We start from the raw sequence: 4997 nt of genomic DNA on the forward strand, positions 1-4997 counted from the left end.
TTTGTGCAGACCCACCTTCCCATATTTACAGTCATCAGGAACACAATATTTATCTAAGGATTGCTGAAATAGCTTAGCCGAGATTATAGATCAATACATTTGAGTGCTTTTCTTTAATGTATATTTGATTTCTTTGATACCGGCGAACGAGGACAGTTTCACGGAGTAAATTAGTTTGATTATCGCAACAAGATCAATTTGTATTGGAAAGATTTCAAGAAAGCTTGGCGCCTTAAAGTATAAATTTGGATGGTTTCCAACAGCAGAAGAAGCCTATGAGAATATGCTGTTCAACGCGCTCGGACACAGGTCGATAGGAACAACTTTGCCGGTCTCGTCCGTTAGTCACACGGCATTTCTTTTTTTTTTTCTTGTTACAGTAATTCAAGACTGCATAGGGTTTTCCAACAATATTACGGTAATGTTTGTGTAAAAAAATAAATACGTTTAGCCTTACTAACAATATTGTTGTAGCATTCGGTGGCAAGCTTGTGAGCATTCAAGAGACTTCCGCACGTCGATCTTTTAGCCGCACGGAGCAATCGTTTTCTTTTATATGCTAGTATTTTTAGTGTTACGTTATACCAGGGTGAATGTACATCGAATTCAATGATGCGACGAGGAAAGTAAGTATCGACAAGTCTAGTAACAGTATCTTCAACAAATTCTAGCTGCATTGTACAGTGTATTCACCAAAAGGTGTGAAACATTGTATCCCTGAAACTGCAAACTTCTTTAATAATATATAAAAAATGTAATCTTCTAAACTTTTGATATTTTTTTATGGGTTTGGATGTTCTAATATTGAAATATAAATGCAAAACTGAATGATTGCTAAGACCAGACAAGTGAAAAATTGGCGATTTCTTATTTGTCCGGTTGCTAAAACAAGACAATTACACTAATAACATTAATACATACCATTTAGCTCTTTAAAAAAGTAATAGCTAGTGCGCGAAGTTAAAAGTCCCCCGTCACGAAACTATTACTTTTTAAAGCGAGTGTATCCCGCTTAAATCTTGCCGCGTTGTATACAGGCAAATGGTAGAATTCATTTTGTGGCATCATGAAACATAAAACGTTTACTAACCAATGCTAAGTCAAAAGACAACACATTAGATGTACAAGCAATACTGGATGCACACGTTCGCAAATGAAGTCGATTGCGCGTTCCTAGTTTTGAGCGAGAGAAGTCGACCTTACCTCTGCTGACAACTTATGGAATGTACACTAACATTGGCGCGTGAAACTTAATTAGAATAAAATTTAATGAACAGAATCGAATGCATTTTTTGACGTTGGTGTCTTTAAGTGGTACATTTATCAAACTAAACATTCATAAGACTACGATTTTCAACGAAATAAAAATTAAAACAAAAAGAAGGAAAGAAAGAAAGCACTGTAATTCCTATGTACAGTGAGGAAAATGGAAACAAAAGCGTCTGATTGACGCTGCACAACATAGACCAAACATTTGAAAGCTTCTTTGAGATGAGCACCCAAAAGTGGATCCAGCAGATCCAAACCTGTGTGGTACAATCTGCGAGTAGCCGCGACAACCAAACAGCTTGCTTCCGATTTACTTCCTGTGCATACACATAATAGTATTTGTTTTACTTGCATTTTTGTCTAAAAAATACAGCCTCTAAAGACGCCTTTGTAAACAATTTAATTGCATTTCGCTAATTTGCTTATTTATAAAAATACAAAATATAGTCTCAATAACGCTGGTGTGCAACCCTGTACAATGGACGGGACGTTCATTGTACAGGGTTGCACACGACTTAAAGAAATAAAAAAAAATGTTACGCCACATTTATATCAACGTTCCCGCCAAAGGTAACGAACGCTACAAGGTCTTCAATTTTCGGTAAAATTTACAAGGCGGACACAAGACCCGAGCCATTGGTTGCGTGTAGTTGACCTCGATCGGCTCGTCTTCTGGGTGAAGCGGCAGAAAAGCACGTGAATGTCTGAATAGCCGGAGAAACCTAGCCGTGTGATTCCATCCAGTCGCTTCTGTGAAACGGGAGTTTGTACGTCAAGCGCTCGGTAGCAGACAGAAAACACGCGGACGGCACGTGCGTGCGCTGTAAGGTGACCTTGACTTCAAGATAACAGCAGGGAATGCCCATTTATTTTATTTTTATCTACGAGAAATGTCTGGGTTTTGTTTCCTAATAAGCATAACGTTTCATTCCGGATAGCATTCCAGCCCAGTGAACTTCAATAAGGGTTGCAGCGAGTGACGCAAAGAGGAAGCGTTCCCGGCTGTCTTACGGGACAACAGCTGACTAAATCTTGCATGTATTTTGCTTTACCCTAAGCCAGAGGGCTGAGAATTCCACAAGCCAATGGTTCCAATCACAAAGCGCTAAAAGTGCAACGTCATGGCATTCGTCATCTTGTTGTGCGTCTGCTATAAATGACTGAACCGATGCACCTTTAACATGTACGTTCGTGTTTGCACGTCTTCTAGCTTTCGATAGCATTCTTATGTTGAAACGAAACAAAGCATAAAGATAAGGACTCAGTAAGCTGATAAAGTTCATTAAAATGGAGGGATGGGCTGGTTTGGTACATGATTCTTCAAACAATGTGCGCCGTAAGACAGGGGCAAAAAGAAAGGGGCGCAAATCAAAGCGCTAATTTCAGCTAAATGTTTATTGAAAAAAAGAAGGAAAGAAAAAGCAAGCCTATTTATACACCCTATCAATATAGCCTTGAATATCCGCGGATTACCCGCGGATCATACGCGAATATCCGCAGTCAAGGAGAGGATGAGGATAATTATGAATACGATTTGGCGGATTGCGGATCGGATGCGGACAAGGGCCATGGATGTGGGTCGGATGCGGATATCCGCGGGTCCGGATCTACAATTTTGTTGAGGCGGGCCATAAACCTGTTCGACCTCAGAGTGTAGAGTGGATAGATGAGTTATACGGAAACTTGCGCCAGCACGAGTTTCCGTGCCTCGCTCTTATAGCACAGTTCGAGCATGCCATCCCAGCATCAAATGCACCAGCGTTAAGAGACTTCTCATTAGCGGGTCTTATTTTAAGAGAGACGAACCAGTCTGAATCCACCTATGCTGACGATTTTGTTTCCTCTAGACAGCAACCCCAACAAGTGTAATGTTGCATGTATGTTCGTTTTTTTTTTTCTCTTGTCTAAACAGCTGGAAAGTTTTTTTCCAAGCATGTGGTTCCTAGCATGGCATTGAGGGTTCTGGTTTAATGCTAAAACCGATATGAGGTGTTGCCATTATTGAATATTGCGTTATTTTTCCAGTGGTGACTCGCGCCTTAGCATGTGTATACAAGTATTTTGCCGCAATGAGTAACGGCCGTTCATCTCCCTGAGTTTTTATTGTTTAGCCTAAATAAAATGACGCGATGTTTTATGTTAATTTAATCTTTCCAAAATATGCGTCTGATTCAAGTAGATTTTACAAAGCGAAAAGGGGAGGCGTTAAAATGTCTTTGCTTTTGTCCGCATCTTCTGGACTTAGTGTCACGGACTCACAAGACAAACCCCATAACTGCGATCATATTCCCCAGCGATGCGAAGTGTCTGTAGAAGGATGACAGTTGATAAAATAAATATGAGAAAACAAAATATAATGATTATCACCGTATTCTGACACGAAAAGTTCTTTGTACAAAAGTAAACAGACGGCTTATAAAAAAGAGAAAAAACACAGACGCTTTTTTATTTTAATATTCATGCTTGGTTTTATAATGTAAAATGAATGCGCGGATTGCGGGTCGATTGCGGTCTCGAAGTTTACGCATGCGGTTTGGATGCGAACAAAAAGTCTGCGGATGCGGATCGGATGCGGATACAAAAGTTTAAGAAGATTGCGGCTGCGGTTCGGATGTGCATCGGATGATCAATAATTTAACCGCGCAGGGCTTTTCCTATCAGATTACTCGCGTAGAATTTCAAATTTCTTATCGGATAGGTGAACTGACTGTGAACTTAGACATTTGCTGTCTCCCCACAATGTAATGTTGTATGATTCACACCCTTATCGCGAAAATGTGTTCTTGACATGAAGTTCTATGCAAGAAACCTAACACACTCTTAGAAAAAAGGGGACCAAAAGGAGGTAACAGACCACCTTTACCACCCTCCTCCCGGCCAGGGGGGAAGCGCTCCGCTTGTTACCTCCTCAGGCGCAGCGGACACCAGGAATGCGGTGCTACAAGGTGAAGTTCGCCTCGAAGGGGCACCGAAGAGGTAAATATTACCTCCCAGAGGGTGCACGTGTTCGAGCACTGCCAAAGCCTGGGCGCTGCGATTGGCTGTGGAAAGGCGCAAACCAGTTCGCTAATTGGTCTTCTCGTATGACACGTCATTCTTCGCGCATGCGTGGGAGAGCTCTCGCCCGGCCGACCGGGAGCGTCGGCGCCACAGGTCGGCGCCTTCCCCGTCGACGCTCCCGGTCATAACGGCATAACGGTCTTTCTTCTCGAACGTTCGACGGAGGCGTCCCTGCGCAGGAACGTTCCTTATTGTTCTGTTCGGCTCAGTCTCTTCTTACGAGGTCACTGAGAGCACTGCATTGACTTCAGTCGAAGATCCAAGTCGTGTGCACCGTATGCAGGTAAGGAAATATTCTGCACGAGCGGCAGTTGGCGTCGGTTATGACCGCCCGGGAAGGCGACCTCCGTCTTCCTTAGACAAAGGCTTGGCGGACATGTTGGCACGTTTGAAGGCGTCGAGCGTTCGATAAAATTAGTGTGTGGCGCGAACGCAGACACGGTTTAGACCATCGAAATTCATAAACAGCAAGAACAGAAATGACTGTCGCTTGCACTAGCGCATATTTAGAAGGTTGACATTCGCTAACCAGTGGCGTAACCAGCAGTTTTTCCCGGTGTATGTGTGTGCGGGTGGAGGAAGGGGAGAGCGGCGGTTCGGCGAGCCGGGCGGCCGGGCGACAAGGCGCCTTTTGAATCGGGGGTCGCCTAGGTTTAAGGCGTGAGGGG

This window comes from Ixodes scapularis, unplaced genomic scaffold, assembly GCF_016920785.2.
Source record: "Ixodes scapularis isolate PalLabHiFi unplaced genomic scaffold, ASM1692078v2 PGA_scaffold7__128_contigs__length_106722199, whole genome shotgun sequence".
In the NCBI taxonomy this organism is placed as follows: domain Eukaryota; kingdom Metazoa; phylum Arthropoda; class Arachnida; order Ixodida; family Ixodidae; genus Ixodes; species Ixodes scapularis.